The 24,907-nt window shown below is 35.2% G+C and overlaps 1 protein-coding gene across 1 annotated transcript in view; it reads left to right on the top strand.

The window, feature by feature from the left end:
- The window catches only part of LOC150102348 (poly [ADP-ribose] polymerase tankyrase-like), a 1,002,656-nt gene that overhangs the window by 484 nt on the left and 977,265 nt on the right, over positions 1–24,907 (top strand).

The following is a 24,907-nucleotide window of genomic DNA, read 5'->3' as shown; positions in this document are numbered from 1 at the left end:
AGAATGTGAACGTATTTTTTTTCTCTTCCCATCTTTTTCTGGGTGATGCTTTTCAATTGGGTTAAAATGTTTATCACGTTGATAGTGGAAAGAGCTTTTAAGATAGTAGCAACGCGTAGCAAATATTTTGCGTATATTAAAATGTTTAGTCAGCGCAAATACCGATAAGATTATCTAAAGAAATTGCTATTGAAACATTTATTAGTACCCATTAATTAATACCTAAATTCACGCTAATAATTAAATATGGGATGAATATCTGTAAAATAGGACATATTCAAGACAATGTTTACATTGCTTCTATTAATGGACGCAATACCAGAATGATTTAACTTTCAGAATGTGATTAACCACACTTTTTTTTTTTGAAGGCATATTTCAATTTATAGATATACATAGCATACTTTAAAATAGTGTCTTAAACAAGATGCATTTTAAAAATAATGACAGCCAGCAAGTTTATAGAAGTTATTTGATTAAAAAAAAAAATGGTGTAAGGGAGGTTTACAGCTGAATTAATTTTGCTTGTATCTTTTATAACCAAAATAATTAAACCTGTGAATTGTAACAAATGGAAAAGCATGTGGTGACTGCTTCTGTAATCTCATGTTACAAGGGGAGGAGGGGGGGGGGTGATAAGATAATGCAGTATGAAGTCATTGTTAAGAGATGGGGTGAAGATTATGACTGTTAAAGGAAGACATTTATGTGGATAAGTTATGTTATGTTTGGATTTACAACCAAGCAATTCAGGCTATGAGGTCCATGTATTTTAAGCCTGTTAATTGTGTGTGTGTGTGTGTGTTCTTATGGCCATTTTGTGAGATGATGAAAAAGCAGTTTTCAGGAGAAAATTTATAGTGGACTTTTTTTTTTTTTTTTCCAACTGTAGTTTCAGAACTGCTTGTAAAATATTATATGTATGCAAATAATCTTCAACATGAACAGTATTATATTATTTATTAAAACGTCTGGATTATATATGGGGAAAACACACACACAGTTTGGTTATCCAAAGAAAACAAGCTTATTCTATTATATTATAGACATTAGTTTCAAAACTTTCTAGTGGTGGCAAATCATCTTATGAAATTGCATAAGATGATTTGCATAAGTATTTTATTTATTTTATTATTTTTAAAAAAAAAAACTACATTTCATATTAAATGGCATTAATTGTGATTAATGTCTTAGTGCTTGGTCTTTTTTTTTTTTTTTTAATTTTTCCTTTTCCCATTGAGAATACAGTTTGGAAAACAGTATACTGGTAAGATTTATTATCACATAATAAATCTCTTTTTCTTATAATAACCTCTTTTTCATAAGAGTCTGGTGTTAGAATTATACTATGGCATGGATGTTTGTATATGTCTTTAGGTTTCAGATTATATTTTCATTAGCCTGCTGCAAGAAAGTAGACTACTTGCTTTAGGTGAACATAGACAAATGGCCATTTAAAGGGTTTAAAAAAAGTGTGACAGTATACCATGTGTCTAGAGTAGGGTTCCGGAATTATCTACTCCTTAGCCCTAGATACAGTATTAATGTGCTGTAGGTTTGCAACCTGAATGGTCATAAAATATGCATTGAGGTAATCATATAGGCAATGAAATTCATTCTGTGCAATCTTGAGGGAAAAAAAATCCACCACACATCCATTAGGGCTTTTGACCTAATGTCCAATCCTCACCTTCTCGTGGTGCACCATGTTAGTTATCTACCTGGATACCGAATGAACAAGGATTGTATTCTTATTGGCTTAAACCACAATATAAAATTATGGCACAACATGACAGAATTTCATGCTGGCTGGAACATTGACCCCCCCCCCCCTTTCTTTATGCCGAGGAACCAGGGCAAACAGCGAAAAGTCAGCTACTGGAGCAAATCCTAAAACACACCCCAACTCGAGATCGTTACTATCAACAAGCCTGAATGGCAAAGAAATGGAACTAACTAAGGAATTAAATAAGTACCAGATCAATATAATAGGAGTGACTGAAACAAAAAAGACAAACACCGGTGAGATCTTTCTCAGCAATAAATACAAAATGTTATATTCAGGCAATGACAATCAAGGAAAAGGAGTAGCCATAGCATTCAACACTAAATTTGACACTAATCTTCTTGAATTGCAGGCAATGTCAAGTAGAGCGATGTGGGTAAATATTAGAATGGGGAACTAGATAATGAGACTTATTTGTGCCTACAATTCCATACAAAGTTCTATTAAGGTAGAAGTGGAGGAATTTTTTTTTTGAGGCTTTAGAGAAAGCAACTGACACAATGAAAAATGAAAAGTTGGTCCTTGTTGGGGATCTAAATAGCAGTGTAGGAAATGATTGTCAAATATACAAAAATATTTTGAGAAAATTTGGAGAAAAGAGCAAAGCTAATACAGGCAAATACCTGTTGGATTTCTGCTCAGGACATGGACTGGTTATTACTAACACAATGTTTCAACATAAAAACGTGTACAAATTCAATGCAGAGAAGAGGCAAGGAATTAGAAAATAATATTGAAAATAACATGCAAGAAAGTTTTAAAGCAAATAAAAGTTGAGCAGCTCTCAGATGTGAACCGTAGACTTAAATACACAAACATTATTCAAGAAAAAACAAAAGAGTTTGAGAACAGGAACCAGACCTTGGAGATTCAGTGGCAAGCCCTGAAGAAAACATTGATTGATTCAGCCAGAGAGGCTTGTGGTGAGTTGTCTGCAAGGATAGAAAAATCAGAACTCCATGGTGGATACAAGAAGTTAAAGAGGCAGTGAAGGAAAAGAAGAAAGCATATCAAAAGTTCCTGGCAAATGAGTCGGCTTGTGCTCTTAGAGAATACACAGACAAATATAAGAAAGCTAAACACTGTGTAAAACTAGCTAAACAGAAGACATGGGAAGACTTTGGTAAGAACATGGAAAATAAATATGAAGATGGCAGCAAAATATTCTGGAGGTTGTTGAAGAAGCTCAGAATTGGAGGAAAGAGTGCTGTAAAAGGAATTAGAGATCATAACGGTGACATGAAAACTGGAGAAAAAAGATATCGTTGATGTATTGAGTAATTACTTCGAAAAATTGCATTGCTAAATGAAATGAGGAGTGACAGCACACTGGTAAAAAAACACTCAAAAGGCATGCAATCAGGAATACATATCCATTCTTGAAGTAGAAAAAGCCATCAAAAGCCTGAAATGTGGAAAGGGAGGTGGAGTAGATGATATTTGACCAGAATGCTCAAGCTTGGAGGTATAAAAGTCTCGGTGACTGCATTGCATAGTTCAGAATTACTGGACAGAGCTACGAATTCCAGATGATTGGAGTACAGCTCTCATAGTACCCATGTACAAAAAGGGAAATAAAACTGAATGTGAGAATTATAGAGATATTTCCCTACTGAGTGTTCCTGGTAAGATTTATGAAAGTATACTTGAGAAACGGTTGAGGAAGATTGTAGAAGGGAAGCTTGGTGAAGAATAAAGATTCAGGCCAAATAGAGACTGTCAGGATCAGATTTTCACTTTACAAGAAATAGGTGAGAATTTGTGGGAATATAACAAAGAACTGTATTTAAGTTTTGTATACCTGTGAAAGAAATAAGACAAGGTACCAAGAGAAAAGCTATTCAAAATGCTACAGTTGTATGATGTCAATGGGGCATTATATCAAGCAATACTTTGTGTTTATTTGAGTTGTAAGTCAGCAGTTAGAATTGAAGGGAGTACAGGAAGATGGTTTAATGTTAAATCTGGTGTCAGACACGGATGTACATTATCCCCTCTCTTGTTCATTATCTATATGGATCACATTATGAAGGAAAGTGGTATTAAACCTGATATCAAAATTGGAGATGTTAATCTCGGTTCTTTCCTTTATGTGGATGATGTTACACTTCTAAATAAATCTGCTACAAGTCTGCAAGATTCCCTGACTAAATTGAATAACTGTTGTAATAGACATGGTATGAAGGTCGGTCTGCAATAACAAGACAAAGACAATGAATATATGCAGAAGCATTGAAAATATCAACCGCCTTGTGAATGAAAACATTTCAGCTACTTAGGCACGATTTTTAGTGAAGATTGTGAATTAAATATGGGAATAAACAACAGAATCAACAAAGCAGGTATGGTAGGAAGTCAACTGAATACATTTATATGGAATAAGAGAGAAATTAGTTAAAACACTAAATTAGCTGTATTCAAGATAATGTTTAAACCAATTTTAACTTATGGATCTAAGAGCTGGGTTAGAAATAAAACAGTTGACCAAAGACTAGAGACCGCATATATGAGAGTCTTGAGAAAGATTAGGAGTGTGAACAGATGGCATCAATGGCTATATCATATTAAAAATGAGGATATTAGGCAAGAACTTGGCATTATTATCATCCAGGAATATGCAGGAGCTAATCTCAGGTGGTATGGTCACTTAAACAAAATGGGAGAGGAAAGATTAGTAAAACAAGTGTTCTCTGTTAGGTTGACAGGAAAAAGACCCAGAGGAAGACCAAGATATAGGTGAATTGATACAGTAAAAAGTGCCTTAGAAGATAGAAATATAAGATCTGATGATGTTGGACTCTTGACAGGTAACAGATTAATTTGGAGGAGAATTTTAGATAGGAAATTAGTAATGATGTAAGTTTCATGTAGTACTGTCATATCCTGTACACCCCTTGAGGGTACATGTCAGGAATTTGATGATGATTTGAATTTAGCAGTAATAATAATTTTGTGCTTCTCTTTGAACAAAACTGAGTTATTTGTTGAGAGAGAGAAAAATCAGCGCTTTCTGTTTCTCAATATCAGAGCATTTTGCTGAAAATGCTCTGATAGCATTCATTTTCGGCAAACTTTTCCACCACTATTGCTTCCAAACCAAATTCTATAATTACCTTTTTGGTAATGTGTACATTTTGCAGACATTGCACTGCATTAAGTCCCTTTGGCTAAATTCTTTAAACGATGATACCGTGTACACTATTGTTCTGCTTTGTGTCGGTGTCATGTGCTATGCTATATAGCTTACTATGCTAAAGACTATTTAAAACAAACCTTTTAACTTAAAACTAATTAACTGCACAATACAGTGTAATTCTAACACCATGAGTCCATAAGGATATGTGCATTGGATTATGGGATACCAACACAATTGATGTGAAGTCATTATCCTCTATATACAAGTAGCCCAGTTGTGAAGTGACTTCATGTGCAAACTTTTGTTTACACTTGGATAAAGGATGAAACCAATAATATAATTTCTTCCCATCATTTAATCTATAATGAGCTGTTCACATAGGGATGTAGAAAGTGCAATACCACTTTCACAACAGATTGTGTCATCTAGAATTGGAGGAAAGACTAAAATGACTCATCTGTAAAGAGCACATTAGCTCATTGGTGTCTTATCCAATTTTTATGGATACAACACCACTGAAAATGTGATTTCTAAAATGAACTGTGGATAAAAGGATGCAGACTTTACAGGCCTTTGGGAGTATTGTCCTACTAGTTGCATATGTCTTGCCACAGCTTGTTGAGATATCCACGTACCTGTGCTTGAATGGAGTTTACTTGTAAGCTGACCAGTGGTGCATCTAGTATGTTTTTCTGTTATAACTAAAAATCTGTCTTCATACTCCTTGGTAAAGCAAGGGTGATTTCTTAGCAAATGTCTGGAACACATTCCATTGGTTTGAAATCCTGCCATAGCCTGGATACAATGCTACGTGCAATTCCAAATGCTATTTCAATTCCATTCTCTGGTAAATATCAGTAATTCTGCGGCCTTCAAGCTTTCCAATAATTCTTCTCTGTGTGCAATTATCTTGATGATGATGTCTTTGATATTAAGACATCAAGTTTGCAATTTTATTCCTTCATAAGAAAAAAGAGCTTCCTTCAAATAAGTTGTTTATCGTAACCTTTTGCATTTTATTCTGTTGATTGTTATGAAAATTTGAGTGCGTACCCACTTTGTACTCGAATTCATGAGTTATAGAAGTTGTTAGAATCTGATTTGTGTGAATTTACAGTTGTAATTAATCTTCAGAAATAGTGTTTTGTCCTTAGGTTTTGGACACCAGTGTATTTACCTCATAGTCTTCCTTTATTTCCTGTAGTTATCAAGAATCTCTTTCATAAGAGAAACTTGAAATCAGCATCTCTCCTCACTGTGCCTGGTCTAGAAAAGGGAAATGTTAAGAAATATATATATATATATATATATATATATATTTTTTTTAACTATGAAGACTTCATGCCAACTCTGAATAATTAGTGAGTTACACTCCTGGAACTTTTAATTTTAACAGAATGTTAATTGACATGTTTCACTGTTTTTGACTGACGTTTTCAGGAAGACAACACGAGCAAAAAGATCTCAAACATTTCCAACAGCCAATATTTATATAAAAAGAAAAATATTGGATTAACAGTTTAATCATACATTATGGAATTTAATGGAATAAATACAATACATATAAATAATTAAACAGCACATTTAATCTCTCCTATTTGTCATATCAGTCACTGAGTCTTTTTCAGGGAAACAGTTTTAAAATTGCAAAAACACGAAGTTGTACAAACAATAAGCAGAAAGGATTAGACTGAAGACCTAAAGTCTTAAGTCTTAAGAGGGTGGCAACCTCTATGGATGCTGTTGGCTAGCCTTAGCTAGTTAATAGCATAAATAATAGCCTATGCTGTGTTGGGCAGGAGACCTAAGAATTAGTTTCCCTAATCTTGGGAAGATTAATACAACCATATTTATTAAGTAAGATTGGGTTGGTTTTTTTAATTAACCCATGTTAGAAATGGAAAGAGACAATAAATTCCACTTCTTAGATATCCTAATCAACAAAAACAGTGCTGGACGATTAACAAGAATATTACAGAAAATAAACCCATGCATGCAGCTCTCCATCGTCCTTAACAAAAATTAGGTAACCTTAAAAAACAGAGCCTTAAATATACTTAAAAGTGATGAAATTAAAAGAAAAGAACTTCAAATCCTGTTTTGTCCATTCCTCCAAATTGGCTGCTTAAAGAAGTTGCTGAGGAAAATGTTATTTCTGACAAACTGTCTTGCATTAACACGGAAGTCAGTTATGAAGGCACTGTCTCCATACCAAATCTTGACAAGACATCAAGATGTTGTATGGAGATTGGTATTATTGAAATCCATTAATATTCAGAACAGCCTTCAAACCAGAAACACCATACAAAATTTCCTGCATTAATCCCCAAAGACGGGCATTGCATTCTACACAGTCTTTCCATACACATTGTCACAACTTCCATACGCTCTCTGTGCTGCCCACAGAATTGCGTAAGTCCAGTTCAGTTAGTGGTGCTGCGCACAGCAAACATTCACTTATTTATCAGTAGAGAGAGAGAGAAAGGTCTAGTTGTACAGGTTAATGTGCAGCGGAGAAATTAGGAGATCCATGTAGCTGTAATAGCACTTCACAAAGTTGGAATGTCGAGTACTTAAGAATCAAAGCAATATAACTGAGAAGAGAATTCCACATAGCCTTTAAAGGGATGCGGAGAACCGATCAGGGATTCTGACCTAATATCCAATCCTCACCTTCTCATGGTGCACTCTGCTACGTATCTACTTGGATATTGAACGGACGAGGATGGGCTGACAATTTGGGATTTAGTCGACCAAATTGTATTCTTATTGTCTTAAACCAAAATAAAAAATGATGGTACAACATGACAGAATTTCATGCTGGCTGGGGCGTCGCCCAGTAAAACAAGGCCCCATTGTTTTTACCAGGGCGAACAGCGAAAAGTCAGCTACTGGAACAAATCTGAAAGCACACCCCAACTGAACATCACCAAAGTTAAAGATCGGTACTATCAACATAAGAAGCCTGAATGGCAAAGAAATGGAGCTAGCTGAGGAATTAGATAAGTACCAGATTGACATAATAGGGGTGATTGAAACAAAAAAGACAGAAACTGGTGAGGTCTTTCTGAGTAATAAATACAAAATGTTATATTCAGGCAATGACAGTCAAGGAAAAGGATTAGACATAGCATTCAACACTAAATTCGAAGCTAATCTTCTTCAATGGTAGGCAATATCAAGTACAGTGATGTGGGCAAATATGAGAATGGGGAACTGGACAATGAGACTTATTTGTGCCTGTGGTCCTACAGAAGGTTCTACTAAGGTAGAAGCTAAGAAATTGAGAAAAAGCAACTGACACAATGAAAAATTAAAAGTTGGTTTTTGTTGGGAATCTAAATAGCAGAGTGGGAAATGATTGTCAGATATACAAAAATATTTTGGAAAAATTTGGAGAAAAGAGCAAAGCTAATAATAATGGCAAATACCTGTTGGATTTCTGCTCAGGACATAGACTGGTTATTACTTACACAATGTTCCAACATAAAAATGTGCACAAATTCACATGGAGAGAAGAGGCAAAGAATAAGAAAAGTCATTGACTATGTTATTGTTGATAGTGATGTTTTCTTCCTGGTGCAGGACACCAGAGTGTACAGAGGATTTGAATTGGAAGTGATCGCCATTTAGTCTTGAGCAGAATAAAATTGAATTTCATATTAAAAAGAAGAACATATAAGAAAATTTTAAAGCAAATTGTTATGTCGTTACTTTTCTGTTATTTCTCTATCCTAAATCCCTGTTGTACCTACTAAGCCTGAAATCTCTAACCTATCTCTCTGGGGCCGTTTCTCCTCTTTCGGCACTCTGACAAAATTTGTTTGATATAGCTGCGCCAGCCAGAGTCCTAATTAGAAGAAACACGTATAAACCACAGTGAAAATTATTTAATTTAAATATTTCATCCTAAGTATCTTAGGACATCATCAGTACAGTATTTAAACAAAATTAGGAATAATTTTGTTTAAATACTTAGGGCGCATGATTACAATAGAATCTCATGAAAACGTGCATAACATGCTAAAGTAGTACAAAAAAAAAAAAAAAAAACGTTAATTATTTAACACAATTTTGTATGATAATTTCCCATACTTTAGGAATAGTAAGAACGTCGTTGCGGTTTAGGTTTGGTCTGTGTAGTAGGGCTTCAGAACTTTCTTTGTATAAATGTTCATGTTTAAATAAAGATCTATGTAAAAGTTTAGCCTTTTCCCAATGGATCCTATGGTTTGGATTTTCAATTCCGTGTTGAGAGAGGCCAGATTTCTGCGGTTTAAGAAGACGAATGTGGTCTTGATGTTCCGAGATGCGTTTCTGAACAGACCTACCTGTCTGTCCAAAGTAAGATAATTTGCATGAGCATGGAATCTCATAAACACCAGGTAACATCAAGGGTGAGAATTTGTCCTTAGGAGAAGGTAATAAGTTGTAAATTTGGTTGATAGGTTTGTAAGTAGTGGCAAAATTGTATTTCTTCATAATTTTAGAAAGACGTTCTGAGATGCCTTTAACGTAAGGTATGGGAATCCTATGGACTTCTTCCTGTCTGGTTTGATGTATGGAGAAGTGACTACTGATGATTTTTTGAGTTGTTTTAGGATTATATCCATTTAGAATGGCTGTATTTTTGATTACTTCTAATTCCTGGTTTAAAGATTCTTCAGAGGAGCAGAATTTGTGTGCTCTGGAAACTAGCGATTTAATAATGCCAGATTTCTGAGATTGTTGATGAGCAGAAGAATTGTGAATGTAGCGACCTGAGAATGTAGACTTGCGAAAGACAGACGTGGCGATGGAACCGTCTTCTTTTCTTTGGATGTGTAAATCCAAAAAAGAGATGCCCTGTGGAGATTCTTTTTCTAGCGTAAAGTTGATGCGATGATGAAGAAGGTTAATTTTATCTAGAAACAGTTGTAATTCAGGTTCGGGATGATTCCAGACTGCAAATACGTCATCGACATATCTTAGCCAAATTTTTGGTTTGGGTTCAAAAGTGAATATTTTTTCCTCAAGGTGTTCTAGAAACAAATTTGCTAGGTTTGGTGATAAAGGAGATCCCATTGCTGTTCCTTCTTCTTGCTTGTAAATTTGACCTTTCCAGGTGAAGTAACCTGATGCAATAACAAACTTGAACAATTCAACTATATCAGGCGGAAATTTTTGAGTTAATAATTCTATTGTTTCTTTATGGGGAATGTTTGTGAAGAGGGAGACAATGTCGAAGCTGATTAACAAGTCAGTTTTTGATAGTTGAATGTCTTTAATTTTTGTGTGAAACTCAGTAGAATTTTTGATTGAAGAGACTGAGTGGCCTATGTGAGGGCGGAGAAGGTTAGATAAGAATCTTGATAACTTGTACGTTGGACAGCCGATACAGTCTATGACGGGTCTAAGTGGAACATTAGTTTTGTGTAGCTTAGGTAAGCCATAAATTCTAGGAGGTCTTGCATGGTATGTCTTAAGTTTTTTTATTGTTTTTTCATCTGAGGAGGAAGTTTCATTAAGTAGCTTATTTAATTTTCTGAGTTGACGATTCGTAGGATCAAAAAACTTACTACTTAGAAACCTATCAACCAAATTTACAACTTATTACCTTCTCCTAAGGACAAATTCTCACCCTTGATGTTACCTGGTGTTTATGAGATTCCATGCTTATGCAAATTATCTTACTTAGGACAGACAGGTAGGTCTGTTCAGAAATGCATCTCGGAACATCAAGACCACATTCGTCTTCTTAAACTGCAGAAATCTGGCCTATCCCAACACGGAATTGAAAATCCAAACTATAGGATCCATTGGGAAAAGGCTAAACTTTTACATAGATCTTTATTTAAACATGAACTTTTATACAAAGAAAGTTCTGAAGCCCTACTACACAGACCAAACCTAAACCGCAACGACATTCTTACTATTCCTAAAGTATGGGAAATTATCATACAAAATTGTTTTAAATAATTAACGTTTTTTTTTTGTACTACTTTAGCACGTTATGTACATTTTCATGAGATTCTATTGTAATCATGCGCCCTAACTGTATGTTATTCCTAATTTTGTTTAAATACTGTACTGATGATGTTCTAAGATACTGAGGATGAAATATTTACAATTAAATAATTTTCACTGTGGTTTATACGTGTGTTTCTTCTAATTATGAACGCACCACAGGTTTCGTTATTTAAAAAAGCCAGAGTCCTAATACAGAAGAATTCTGTACAAAGAAACCTTCCCAGAGTTCAAGTATTACCTAATCTTGTTAAAGTATTAAGTGCCTATAGAAACTTCAATATTGCAGTCATGGACTATAACTTTCTTTAATTTCCCCTTGTTCATAGGTTTAAACTTTAGCAAGTGGTAAAATCAGTCTCATGCTCAGACAAACTCAGATTTATAGAAAAAACATGTTTATTAATTATCAAATTACATACAGTAAACTTCCACACATCAAAGGTATGTCATATCAAAATTCTAATTCACTAGCTAAGCAATAAGGAACATTCTAATTATCAAATACTCTATTTACATCCCTAGGTTAAATAAGTACACATTCATCATAAAATGCTAGTTCAAAATTCTAAGTAAAACTTGCTAACAAAGATCAATTCACATTCAACTAAGTGTTACATACTCTCAGGCTTCCAACTACTAGTCCAATATGATTAACACGTTACTGAGCACAAAAGTCGCTTAAAAGTTCTCTTCTCAATTAGAAATCTGTTCTTCTCTCTTTGCCCCCAATACTAATTGTTACAAGAATAAGGAATTTACTGTACATTACCAGTGTCCTGAGAGGATATTGCATTTCTTTCGTCTGTCCTTTGTAGTCAGATGTCTTTCTGCTTTATCAAGTTGCGTCCACGTGGAGGTTACGCTGATCGACGCAAATCACCATTTCTTGCACTTTGCCGTACAAATGCTTGTCTACCGGATCGATATCGTCATCTCAGCTGTCCCTTTTGGTGAACTTTTCCGCTGTCTCGCATCGGTAAACTTTTACCGATGGCCCTAGTTGGGGTCTGCCGTCAGCTCACGTATAGCATGCCCGACTCCTTCAGATAGCAACCGGGAAGGAGATTACTTCAGGCGCTGTCGATTGGTCAGTACTCTGCTTGACCACACGAGAAAAACAGGAACAACTTTGAACCTTTGTTTGCACTTAGATTTACATTCTTACACAGAGTATAATTTTGACATCAATAACTTTAACAGTATAATTCTACTTAAACATACAATTTTCTCCTCAACTTTACTTCTTTCTAAGGTAATTGTAACAGGTTTTCTTTTATATTTTGCTTTCTTAACTAATAGTACAAGTATTTCTAGCTCAGAATTGTGTTTCTTGATAAATCTTGAATGAATGACTCTTTTGTTGTTTACCCATTCAAGATCTAACAAAATAAAGGTTGAGCAGCTCTCAGATGTGAATTGTAGACTAAAATGCACAAACATGATTGAAGAAAAAATGAAAGAGTTTGAGAACAGCAACCAAACCTTGGAGATTCAGTTTCATGCTCTAAAAAAAACAGATTAATTCAGCCAGAGAGGCCTGTGGTGAGGCTGTCTTTAAGGATAGAAAATCAGAACAACATGGTGGACACAGGAAGTTAAAGAAGCAGTGAAAGAAAAGAAGAAAGCATATCAAAAGTTCCTGGCAAATAAGTCAGCTTGTGCTCTTAGAGAATACAGCGACAAATGTAAAAAAGCTAAATACTGTGTAAAACTAGCTAAACAAAAGTCATGAGAAGACTTTGATAAGAGCACAGAAACTAAATATGAAGAAGGTGGCAAGATATTCTGGAGGTTGTTGAAGAAGCTCAGAAATGGAGGAAAAAGTACTGTAAAAGGAATTTGAGATGACAAAGTTGACATGAAAACGGGAGAAAAAGATATCCTTGGAGTATGGAGTAATTACTTTGAAAAACTTCTAAATGAAACAAGCAGTGAAGACAGCACAGTGCTAAAAAACACTGACCAGGCATGCAGTCAGGAATACATATCCATACTTGAAGTAGAAAAAGCCATCAAAGGCTTGAAATATGGAAAGGCAGCAGGAGTAGATGATATTCAACCAGAAATGCTGAAGTATGGTAGTATAAGAGTCTTACAGTGGCTCCACTGCATAGTTCAGAAGGCCTGGACAGAGGGACGAATTCCCGATGATTGGAGTAGAGCTCTCATAGTACCCATATATAAAAAGGGAAATAAACTGAATATGAGAATTACTGAGGTATTTCTCTACTTGGTATTCCTGGTAAAATATATTCAAGTATACTTGAGAAACGGTTGAGAAGTATTGTGAATGAGAAGCTTGGTGAAGAACAAGCTGGATTCAGACCAAATAGAGGCTGTCGGGATCAGATTTTCACTTTACGACAGATAGTTGAGAAATCATGGGAATATATTTAAGTTGTCATATTCCTTTTCCAGATCTACAAGGTGCCAAGAGAGAAGCTATTCGAAATGCTACAGTTATATGGTGTCAATGGGGCATATATCAAGCAATACTTAGTCTTTATTTGAGTTGTAAGTGTGCAGTTAGAATTGAAGGAAGTACAGGAAGGTAGGTGGTTTAGTGCTTAATCTGGTGTCAGACAAGGATGTATATCATCCCTCTGTTATTCATTATTTATATGTATCACATTATGAAGGAATGTGGTATTAAAGTTAATATCAAAATTGGAGATGTTAATCTCAGCTCTTTGCTTTTGCAGACGATGTTATACGTCTAAATAAATCCACTACAAGTCTTCAAGATTACCTTGATTAAATTGAATAACTCTTGTAATATTTATGGTACAATGGTTAGCAATAACAAGACAAAAACAATGAAAATAGTCAGAAGTATTGAAAATATCAACTGTATTGTGAATGAAGAACCTATAGAACAAGTAAAACATTTCGATTACTTAGGCACGATTTTTAGTGAAGATTGTGAATTAAATATGGAAATAGACAACAAAATCAACAGAGCTGGTATGGTAGAAGTCAACTGAATAAATTTATATGGAATAAGAGAGAAATTAGCCAAAACCCTAAATTAGCTGTTTACAAGACAGTATTCAAGCCAATTATAACTTGTGGATCTGAGAGCTGGATCAGAAGTAAAACATTTGATGAAAGACTAGAAACCGCAGATATGAGAGTCCTGAGAAAGATTAGGGGCATGAATAGATGGCATCAATGGCAATATGATATTAAAAACGAGGATATTAGGAAAGAACTTGACATTTTCAGCATCCAGGAATGCATTAGCAGAGCTACAGGTGGTATGCTCACTTAAACAGAATGGGCGAGAAAAGATTAGCAAAACAAGTGTTCTCTGCCAGGTTGGCAGGAAAAAGACCCAGAGGAAGACCAAGATATAGGTGGATTGATACATAAAAAGTGCTGTAGAAGATAGATATATTAGATCTGATAATGTTGGAGTCTTGACATGTATCAGACTGATTTGGAGGAAAATTGTAGGTAGGAAGTTAGTAACGATGTAATTTTTCCTGTAGTTGAGGCTATAGAACAGGAATTTGATGATGAAGGTTAGAATTTAGCCACGTGTTATTTTCAACATGCTAAAAACACTCTGTATCAGCAGGATGTTTGTATATTGGACAACCGTTATAATCATAAACAATTCAGAATTATCTGACCACCAAAGAACAGAGCGACTATGCTTCATTAGGATGTAACATCTTGAGGGCTGTTGAAGGCATACCACCAAGATGGTACATCCAAATGAATGTTTTGCAGCGAACAATGTCGTGTACTAACTGATGACCTGGTGAGAGCCTCTCGTTGTTCTACTGGACACTTCCTACTGCCACAGCTTATGCAGCACAGGGTTAAATTCAAAGGCACTTCTCCAGTGGTACCCGAACAACAGACACATATGTCCTCTTCACAGATGAGAAGATTTTCACTATTAAAGGGTCATTTAAAGCTCTCATGTATATCCTCCAGATGGTTGCACAGCACGTGTCATAGCACCCATGATTCAGAGAAGTCATCACCATGTATCAGTGATGGTTTAGTAAGGGGGAGGGAAATGATATTTAAGGGTTATCTAAGTTGAATTTCTGTGAGAAATGGATCAAAATCTCTGCCAAAGTGTATCAAGACATCGTGCTGGAACTTGTTCTGCTTCTCCTAAACAACACTTTCTTTCATGGTAGACAGGGGACCTTCCAACAGGACTCTGTCCCTGCACACATGGCGAGGACTACACAACACTGTAGGCAAATGTGCCTCACCACATATCACCATCTGATTAGACCTCAAATTGTGGTCGGAGCTTGAGAAAGTAGCCTGCGAGAAATGGCACCTCAGAATCATCAGCCTGAAGTTTGATTTGGACCTAGCAGTAGTAGCGTTTCTGTTGTACATTGTGTATACTGCCTCAAAGACTTTAGGCATGCGTGAAGACAAAAGAATGACATTTTGAACATTGAGTGCTGTTGTATGCACATTATACATATGATTTGTATGTGTTGAAAGCTGTCAACAATTTACAGATAATGGTTTATGCACTGTTCAAGTTCGAACAGTGTTTATCCCTAGACTATGTATAAACACCCTTGGGTATACAAGATTGCTTGTTCCTGTTGAATGGCGTATGTGGATCAGACCGGGAGAAGTTTAAAAATTCATAAAAAAAAAAGTAAGTGATCTTGAAAATAATAGAGAAGAACGAAGCAGACCTGTGGCACACTGTAGATTGGGTAGCATGCTGCTTGCCTCTTAGTTTAAAGAGGATACTTTCATCAGCGTGTTCAAGGAATCTTCATAGGTAATTTACTCACACAGCACATTAAATTGAACTCAAGGAATTATACCTCATGTCATCTCGAAGTCATTAATTAGTGTGTGTAACCAGGGCCGAATCAACACCTTCTTGGGCCCCCGGCAGGAAGAGAAATGCGAGGTCCCTATCACATTTCCTTATTCAGTAATAATAATAATAAGATACTTATTGATTTTGAAGTCCCAAGTAATTCCATTGTTGGATGTGAAGGCGATATTCAAAACAAAAATAACACAACAATTCCCTCCTTCCTACCCACATGCTTCCCCATAGCAAAGCTAACATTATAAAGTTAGGTCATCAAAGTTAATATTTTGTAAAATCTCATGTTCATGCCCTTAAACTTTAGTGGTTTAATTGTGACTGTGCCATGCTGTTTCTTAATTCATTTTTTAGTAATTTCATTTTAGTTCACAATAAGAGAATGGGTTCACCTGTTACCTTAAAACAGCTCGGTGATCTGTGTTATGCTAGCAGTCATATACAAGCTTTGTACAACAGTGTATAGACTTTACATGATGTGCCTAATGCACGTGATTAAACTGCCAGTCCATTATCTTTCAATTCATAGAAATCTGTTTTGTTTATGTTAAATATAGCAATCCCTCGATTAGTGCGCCTAATGCATTCTTTAAAACAGGCGCGTTAATCGAAAATGCACTAATCGAATATAATAACCTATTATTATAGGCCAGAAAGGTAACGAGTGTGGTAAGAAAAGCAAAAGCAGATTATGAAAGAACATTAGCCATGCAGGCTAAGAGAATCCCAAACAGTTTTTTCAATATGTTGCAAGTAAAAGAAAAATGTATATGGCAGAATGATTTTAAAGAATGCCAGTGGTAGGGAGGTAACCGAATCAGTTGATATAGTGGAATTACTGAGCGAGCACTTTGCAAGAGTATGTCATCCAAGTGGTAACATTGCAGAAATGAAAGAACCAACAGCTTATATCGAATTGTGATGAACGAAGTTGAGGTGAATAGTCTATTACAAAACTTCAATGTCAATACGTCTGTGGGATTGGATGGTATACCAGCTCGTGTCGTACGTGAAGCAGCTAAAGAATTGTTAGTGCCCTTGACCATTTTGTTTTATTTGAGTCTCGGGTCTGGGTTAGTCCCAAGGGGGTGGAAAGAGGGGAAAATAGTTCACTGCATAAAGGAGGTTCCAAGACTGCTGTTGTAAATAAATTGTTGACAACGATTCCAGCATATCAGGAATCATTGTCAAGGTCTGGAGAAAATAGTCAAGAGGAAAATACAGGATTGGATAGATGAAAATGGGATACTGTATGGGGGAGAGCATGGTTTTGTGAAGGGTAGATCATGCCTCAGTAACTTGCTCACGTTTTATATCACAGTGACGGCTGAACTGGATAAGGGTAATGGGTTTACAGTGATTCTACTGGACCTTGCTGAGGCCTTTGACAGGATACCACATGGAATTCTAACCAGTAAACTGCAGCACATGGCAATGGATATAGGGTTGTGAGATGGATAGGAGGGTGGTTGATGGAGAGATATCAGAGAGTGGTTTATTCAGGAGTAGAGTCCAAAAGATGGGCTGTGACTAGTGGTGTGCCGCAGGGTTCTGTTCTTGGACCACTACTGTTCAATTTGTTCATTAATGATATAGGAAAGGATTTGAGAGGAACTGTTCATTTGTTTGCTGATGATGCAAAGTTGGGTAGAGCAATAGTGAGTGCGCAGGATGTCAAAATTTTGCAGGATGATTTGGATAGTTTGAAGGACTGGGCTAAGGAGAATGGATGTCAATATAATGTGGCAAAATGTAAGGTTATGCATTTTGAGGTGAAAAGATTAGTTGCAGTATATCACATTGGCGGAAGTGTACTCCAGGAGATTGACGAGGCCAAGGATTTGGGAGTGTTGGTGGATAGGGAGTTGAAGTTTAGGGGGCACATTGCAAAATTGGCTAAATTAGCTCATCAAATCACTTGGTTGCTGAAAAACTTTAACAAGCAAAAATAAACAGGTTATTGTTCCTCTGTATCGGGCATTGATAAGCCCCCATCTAGACTACTGTGCCCAGATATGGGTGCCAGGGTTTCTTCTGGATGAGGAGGAGGTGGAAAGGATCCAGAGGCGAGTGACCAAGATGATAGCAGGTCTATGGAGTGAACCTTATGAGAACAGGTTGAAGATTTGTGGGTTGCACAAATTGGTGATGGGTGATGTGATTGAGACATTCAAATTACTGAAGGGTTTCTATAAGATTAATTCAGAAGATATTTTTGAGAATAGGACTGGTGGTGGAAGGACCAGGGCCATACATGGAAGCTGGGCAAGAGTGTGGTTAACAAGGGTGTTAGAGCTAGGTTTTTTGATGTAGAGAGTGGAATAAGCTGCCTGAGTATGTGGATGCTGTGACTGTAAATGACTTCAAGGCAAAGTATGATAGATACTGTGTGAATGTTAAATAGTTGTTTCTTGACATGATGTGAGGGCCTCCCTCGATGAGTCTATGGACTCCTTGGAGTTGCCCATAATAATAACCTATGGGAAAATGTATGATTCGTTCCTCAGATTTCTTTCTTGACCCTTAATTTTTTTATAAAAGAATTAGGATGTCTCAGGGTCTAGTTAAAGGAAAACCATGAAGCTGAAAGACAATAAAACATATTCAGAATATAAATTTATTATTCTACTTCTTAACAAAGAATTGAGCTAATGTAGTTTGGCGGGCATTTTGTTTCTTTTTTTCATACTACCGACGGTATGGCACTATTGCTTCTTCTGCTCTTCTGCAATTTTACTACTTCTCTCTTCATCAAGATCAGCCTCTAAACATTGCTGCTTAAAAACTTTGATCGTACGAAAAATATTTTCAAATTGTTTCTGTGAAATCTCTTTTGGCTAACTATCAGTGGTTAAATTTTCTTCATATTCTTTGGGATCTTCCTGCTGTGCATCTAAATTTAGCAGGTCGGAATCGCTGAATTCTTCAGAATGAGATTTAATTAACTTTTGGATGTTATCATTGTAGGAGAGAAAGAAATGAAGGACATATGAATTGTTCTCCAACAATTCATATGTCCTTCATTTGTTCGCCAACAATTCATATGTCCTTGTAAAATTTTATCTTTATAGATAAAATTTCCCAACTATTATACAAGCAAAATAGTTACCACTTTAAAACTACAATGATCATAAAAGAAGAACTTAATTTTCCGATGTGCAATAATAAACAACTCATCCCAGAACGGATTGATTACTATATTATCGGAATGATTCTCCTTTTTTGTGACATGCGCAAAAGTGTCAAAGGGTCTCGAATCTGTGGACTTACTATAGCAGACGACATAAATTTTTGTGACATAAAAATTTGGGACATAGTGTACATGGAAGTAGTGTAGTATGCCATTAAAAATAACTTTGTAAAATGTTTTAAATCGGTAAGTAAATTATTTCATTCTGGTGAGTGATTTTTTGAAATAGTTAGCCATAAAAATTTATAGATAAAAATTTTAAAATCTGTACCATTTCTTTTTAAGATGTATATAGGCACACTAATCGAATTTGGGTGTCGAAAAAAAATGACAAGCTAATCGAAAATGCACTGATCGGGGGTGCATTAATCGAGGGATTACTGTATCTTCCCGAAGATGTTTCAACCAAAAAGACCACAATGCATGTTGAATTAAAATTCAGTTAAAACAGTGGTTCTTAATCTTTTTTTTGCCTGGCACCTCCTGCTCAATTTTACACTACGTTTATGATTCAGTAAGATAATTATAATATATTATTAGTAAACCTAAATTACCATCAACATATTTGAACTAATAGTTAATTAAAATTTAATGACTCTGATACAAATAAATTTTTACTCAAAAAAGATGTAAAACTTACTGTATTTAATAGGCCAATCATTAATCGCTGCCCTGAGCCAGATGATCTTGCTAATTTTTCAATATCAGGGTCAATGTTTGACAAACGAAATCTCAAGTCTCCTCTTTCACTTATTTGCAGTCTGTTTCGCTGCTTAGTTAACAATTGCAACACAATGCTGAATCCTTTCTCGACCAAGTATGAAGAAGGAAAAGCATTGAGCAGTAATTTTATTTCTTTGCCAAAGCTGAGGATATTTGCATTGCCTGTTTGGCCAGAATCTTTCATACTTACACTGTTGAAATTATACTTGAGCTTCAAAATCATTTTTTAAGTCATTAAATTCTCTACACAAATTTGGATGAATAGAAGTGACATCAGAAAGAAATGGATTTATGACACATTTGGGTATGATAAGCTCATGAAAGTCTTTGAATCTGATCATGAAGTCTTCTTTCAGTGTCAGAAGATTGGGAAAATAACAAATCCAAATTTGTATCTGATATTAAATCATCATCTATTATTTGTAGTTTGGGAACTGCAGAAAATCTTGTCTTGAAATACTCTGCTTATAGAATGTTAGTTTGCTGATAAAAGCATTTATAATTCCCTTTGCTTTAATAAGATTCATGTTGCTACCCTGCAATTTGATGTTGACCTTATTTAATTTGGTGAAAATATGGAAAAATATGCGATGTCAACCATTTCCTTTTTTTAGAACATTATAAATGTTCTCATCTCATCATTCCCAAAAAATACGGGTATTCAATTAATGGGCTTTTATTTTATTCGTTGCCTTAATAACATTGTTCAAAGCCTTATGTAGTCTACCACTAAGATGTTTTGCAGCTAAGTGCTGTCTACAAAGAATGCAGTCAATTGTAAAGATATTTGGATTGTAAAGGTATAAACACATTTCTTTTAAATGTACTTTAAATCCATGGTAACAACCAATCATAGCTGGTGCTCCATCAGTTGCACATGCAACAGTATTTGTGAGAGGAATGCGTTTAGCATTAAAGTCTTTAACAACCTTAAAAATTGTGTCAATTTTCAGTTGTTCAGTAATAGAAATTCTTCAATAATTTCTTTAATAGTTATTTATATAATGTACCTAGGTCATTAACAAAGCTTCATTGTCACATAAAGTTGTCTCATCGAGTTGCAAAGAAAATTCTATGGTTTTTAAATCATCACGAAGTTTTTTTTCAATGTCCTTTGCCATTTCGTCAGTTCTTGTTAATACTGAAACTATTGCTGACAGGAATTGATGACATCATATTACTTTTACCTGGGCCAATCATTGTATCTAAAACTTCATTTATAGCCAGGAAGATGAGAGTTTTGGTAACTGCTCATTATTTATAGATGGAATAACTCCATATTTTAAATATTCGCTTGAGTATTGACAACACTTTTTTCATCATTTTAGTGGGCTACATTCCTACTCAATATCAGTGAAGTGCACCACACAATACCACAGGCTAGATGTAATCTGCAAACCAGGGTTGTCAGATAGGTGTTAGGAAAAGTAGTAGATAAAGCTTATAGAAGTAGTGGATTCTGCTAAAAATAGCCCAAATTAATTATTTTCAATGTATTAAATTCAGATCAAAAAGTAGCCCAATTACCTAACTTTCAGTGTAAAATTTCTAAAAAATAAGTAGCGAATAAATTTGAACAGTATTGTCAGACACAATATTCTGAACAGTGTTGCCAAACATACAATATAAATAGGGTTGCTAGATTAAATACGGGAATTTTTGCTACTGCCCAGGTAAGAGCCACTGAATTAAAATTAATAAAGTTCTATGATTGTAACCTGCCTGATTATTCATAGATAAAGAAAAAAAAAATCTATTTAAGAATGATTTGCTTCTGATAAGCACAACGTGCTTGCTAAATAAATACACTAACTACACCAGCTTGGTTGGCCGAGTGGTTAGCGTATCTGCTCTCCAGCCAAAAGGCTGCGGGTTCGAATCCCGCCGTGGGCATGGATGTTGTGATTGTCTGCGAAAGTACTAGTGGTGGTAGTCGGCTGTAGATGGCATTGGTGTTAGCTGATGAAGGTTGGTGGAGTGAGACGAAGAGCTGTAGAGTAGATGCCCTCCCTCGATGAGTCTTTGGACTCCCTGGAGGTGTGATGTAATAATAGTAAACATCTCAGAATCTGAAATTTTTGTTTCAACAACAAAAAAATTGCTGAGACCTTTTTGTTTTAAGAAGTTTTGTGAATTCAGAGTTGTATGTACATATCGTTATGCATCATTAAGTAATTATTATTTTGGTAACCACCATGGAGTTGGTGCTTGTGGCGAGAGGCACACTCAACTAGAAGATGCACCTTTTTACTTAGAGAAATCAACTTAGAATTGGGGTGCGTCTTATGGTCCAGAGGTGATAACAGGTAAGTTTAGGATTCCCACTTTTTCGATGAGAGCCAAATATATGTCTCGCTGCATGTATGGGAATTCTCGATTTTCATACGAAAACTTTACTGATGTCAATAATAGTTAGTGGGCAAACTTGTGCAGTTTTGAATGGACAAGGCGATTATTAAGTCTTTTAAAATACGGCATAAGTAATGCAATGGATGGTACTGAAGATAACAGTTTTTGAAGAGAGTGATAACAATAGTTCAGACAATAATATGATAAGTGACAGTAATGAGATGAATGAAGATGAACTGATGAAGTTATGGTAATAATAAATGAAATTTAAGATTTGTGATGAATATGTTTATATAATATTTTTTCTAAAACTTGTCTCATAAATTTGGGGTGTGTCTTACAGTCTGGTGCATCTTATTATCTGAAAAATATGGTATATGTCATAATGAACTTTAAATAAACAAAGCTGATTTATTTATTTACACTCTCTGCATTCAAAATGCACTCTGGCAGTGCATTGCACTTGCCAACAACTCTCCATGTTAAAAAATCTTGTTCACTCTTTTTATAATTCATTCTGTATTAATCTGGTAGAATCCCTTAACTAATCATATCTCCTCTTTTCCTCCTATCCACCAGTCTCTGTCATCCACATTCCCTCAAACCGATCTGCATAACAAACACTCCAGAGTCCTGATATCACTTTGCCATAAAAAATAGATGACCAATTGAGCACTGTGGTCAATGTGTGGTTAGACCAATGCCTTATATAGAGGCACCACCACCATCTTCTTATTCCTACATGCCAATGCACTTTTTATCATAGCAGCAATATGATGTGCAGTTTTTACAACACTTTCATGTGCCTTCAGACCATTAGTCCACTGTTTACCTTTTCCCCAGGATCCTAGATCTCATCCACTTCCTGAAATACAGATCCACCGATACAGTACAGGTAACCCTCATATAACGTGGATGTTAGGTACTATAGAAATGGCGCGTTATATAAATCGTGTTATGCGAGACTCAGATCACATAGAAAAAGTAGGGTTAGGTTCCGAAATCGTTTTTTTTTTTAAGATCATATAAACAGTGACACATCCAACAAAAATATATTTTTATTTAATTCAGGTAATTCATGTAAGTTAAGAAAACATATAAACTATGAAACAAATACATAGTATAAAATTATAAATTGTACATAAACTTCATTGAACATAATACAAGCAAAATACAAGTTTTATTATATTTTGCTTGTATTATGTAATATAAGCAAAATAAAATACAAGTATTTTCTTTTGCTTATAATATAAGTAATATAAGCAAAATAAAATAAAGTGCATATTTTAATCTTCATCGCTGTCTTCAAAACTAACATTTCGTAGATCTTCTTTATTTAAGAGTGGCTGGATGTCTTCATCACTTGAAATCTCTTGCACATCATTTGTATAATTCTCATTGCATATTTAAGCTGATTTAGTTTTCAAGAGGTCAGTAATAAGACCTTGCTTACCACTATGCTGTAATTTTTTAGTAAGTTCATAATATGGATCTAAACAAATATCCAATTGTCTCATGAATTTTCTGGACTTCTCCATTGAGAGATCATTATCCATAAAATAACTTTCTTGCCAAGTTCAATCCTTTGGCTAATTTTTTTAAACTGAATTCTTTAACAGATTCATCGCAATCAGAATCTTTGGCAGAACTTTCCCTGCCATTTGGTTCGACGTCATCTATTAATTGTACCAGTTCCTCCTCATTTAAATCTATTTCCCCCATTGATTAATTCACTAATTTCGTTTTCAACTATATTGCAAAAGCCCTCTAAGTGGCCATTACTATAAAAATAAACTTTATACATAAAAAAGCATTACATATTTTATGTAACTCACCAAAAAATAAATTGCTCAGCTTGAGATGAACACACTTATGAATTTTAATGCGCTTTCCTGGCAGAAAACGAAGATAATTTTCAACAATAAATACTTTATACGGTAAACAATTGAGGTACATGTGTGCTAAAGGGTGTTTCCCCTAATATAAATTCGCTACTTATAACTACATGCGCGATAAGAGGCAGATGCAAATTTGACGAAGATAAAATTTGATTTTTAAGTCGTGTGTTGAAAAATATATGAAAAGATAAAGGGTTACTAGTTTGTAGACACAGTCTTATATCGAAACCACGTTGTACAAGGGATACTACAATTTGTAGACCGCGTTATATTGAAACAGCATTGTATAAGTACCGCGTTATACGAAGGCTACCTGTACATAGATGTATATCTCTGTACCCCGAGGTATAACACCTTTCGTTTATTAATATTAAAACGACAACCCTGCTCATCTATCTAAGCTAAAAGTCTATTCAAATCTTCCATAGAGAATTAATATCAGCAATACTCCTGATAATTCTACCTAACTTTGCATTATCAGCAAACATTTGAAAATCCCCCAGTCCATCCATACGAAATATCATTAACAAATAAGTTTTAGTCCCAAAGAACAGAACCCTGAGGAATGCCACTGCTCATCTTCCTTTTCTGAAACACTGCCCTATCATATGCAACTTGCTTATATCTTTTTAGAAAGCTAATCTTCAAGCCACATAACCAGTTCATTATCTAATCCCATCTTCTGCAACTTATACACCAGTCTATCATGTGTTTTGCAAAGTCCAAGAAAATCACTGTATAGGAATCTCCCTTATCGAATGCATTCATTATCTTATCATAAAATATAAGCAAATAGCTGAAACTAGACTTACCTTTCATAGACCCCATGCTGACCATTAATAGAGAATCTTATGCCCATTAGCCCAATCCTGTATTCTTTTCCGAATTGCTTGATGTCACTATTCCTACTCTATTTGTTCATTTAACTCTTGGTATGCAGTTATGCATTGCTTGTGTCGGATATCATTTTCTCATGCACTGTCAACAT

Source organism: Typopeltis vanoorti, chromosome 10, assembly GCF_054136105.1.
Source record: "Typopeltis vanoorti isolate ZY-2024b chromosome 10, IOZ_Tvanoo_1.0, whole genome shotgun sequence".
NCBI lineage: Eukaryota > Metazoa > Arthropoda > Arachnida > Uropygi > Thelyphonidae > Typopeltis > Typopeltis vanoorti.
The sequence above is the reverse complement of the archived record's forward strand: the minus strand, read 5'-3'. Positions and strand labels throughout refer to the sequence as shown.